Source organism: Carlito syrichta, unplaced genomic scaffold (assembly GCF_000164805.1).
Source record: "Carlito syrichta isolate Samal-C Ts95f unplaced genomic scaffold, Tarsius_syrichta-2.0.1 Scaffold309080, whole genome shotgun sequence".
In the NCBI taxonomy this organism is placed as follows: Eukaryota; Metazoa; Chordata; class Mammalia; order Primates; family Tarsiidae; genus Carlito; species Carlito syrichta.
This window is the reverse complement of record NW_007253176.1, coordinates 311,544-313,106: the sequence shown is the minus strand read 5'-3', so window position 1 is coordinate 313,106 and position 1,563 is coordinate 311,544. Positions and strand designations below refer to the sequence as shown.

At 48.7% G+C, this 1,563-nt stretch overlaps 1 protein-coding gene across 1 annotated transcript in view; it reads right to left on the bottom strand.

The window, feature by feature from the left end:
- The window catches only part of PLEKHA6 (pleckstrin homology domain containing A6), a 158,264-nt gene that overhangs the window by 153,395 nt on the left and 3,306 nt on the right, over positions 1-1,563 (bottom strand). The gene's annotated exons all lie outside the window — the stretch shown is intronic.

The following is a 1,563-nucleotide window of genomic DNA, read 5'->3' as shown; positions in this document are numbered from 1 at the left end:
GGTCGAGGCTGCGGTGGCCGCTCCCGGCCACTGCACTCCAGTCTGGGTGACAGAGTGAGATTCCAACTCAAAAAAAAAAAAAAAAGGAAACATTAGGCAGGAGTTTTTCTAATATGCCCAACCACCCACCCCAAACACTCACCCATCCTTTAATACATTCTCTACATTGGAGAAGTAGTCTTCTGTTTTAGGCTGATTCCTCAGGCTGAGTTATGTCCCCCTCCTCTCCCATCTTTTATAGGACTTTCTTCTATTGAGCATCCCAGTCCTGCATCTTCAACTTTTCTCTCCCGTGGGGTCCATTCCTTACCCTCCACTCGTGTCCACGTCTTCCATAGTCTAAGTCCTGCCATCTCCCTTTGCAGCTTCCTGGCTCACACTCGTTTTCTTCCTGACCAAACTTCCCTCTTGGAAACTAGTCCCTCCTAGCTTTCCCCAATCCTGACCCCACATTCACCAATCCACTGCAGTCTGGTTTCTGTTCCCAGTCCTCCCCTGAAACCACTTTCCTAGACATCACGAAAGTCCTTCCCTACCCTGACATTCCTAAATCCAGTAGACACTTTCCAGGCTTCAGCCCAGTTGGCTTTTCTGCTGCCTTCAACACCACTGAATTCCTCCCTTCTTTCTTCTTGACATCCCTCTTCCTTGCCTTCCGGGTGGCACTCGACCCTGGTCCTGGTGCTACCTGCCTCTTCGACCCCTTGGTCTTACTCTCCTCCCTGTCCTCTTCCTCTATCCTTTCCTTCATGCTGGTGCTGAGAACCCTTCTGTCTTCTCCCTCACACACTCCTGGGTGGTTCCACATCTATGTGATTACTCCCAGGACTCTTTCCAGTGCAGGCCTTTCTCTTCAAACTCTGATCTGTAGCTACAGTGATCTATTAGACAGCACCCCGAACAGCCCATGGAGACCTCCTCACATTCAGTATTTCCCACTAAGCCTGTAACAACAACAACAACAACAACAACAACATGTTTCTCTTTCCATATTCCTGATCTCGGTGAAACTCAAGCTAAAAATTCTGAGATTTATTCCCTTTCTTTCCCCTCCCCGACATTCAGGCAGCAGATGAACCCTCTTAATTCTGTTCCTAAAGATTTATCGGCCAGGTATGGAGGCTCATGCCTGTAATCCCAGCACTTTTTGGGAGGCCAAGGTGGGAGGATCACTTGAGCCCAGAAATACAAGGCTCCAGGAGCAATGATTGTACCACTGCACTGCTGGTGGACAAAGTGAGATCCTATCTTGAAGAAAAAAAAAAGATTTCTCCCATTCCTCCCTCTCCTTTACCTCTATTCTCACCATGTTAATTCAGGCCCCTGTTAACTGTCTCCCAGACTTTCAAAATTGCTTCCTGTTTTTTGTTTTTTGGGGTTTTTTTGAGTTGGAGTCTCACTCTGTCACCCAGAATGGAGTGCAGTGGCTGTTCCCGGTCACCACAGCCTCGACCTGCTGGGCTCTGGCGATCCTTCCGCCTCAGCCTTCCAAGTAGCTGGAACTACAGGCGCGCGCTACCACACCTGGCTAATTTTTGACTTATTGTAGAGATGAAGTCTCTC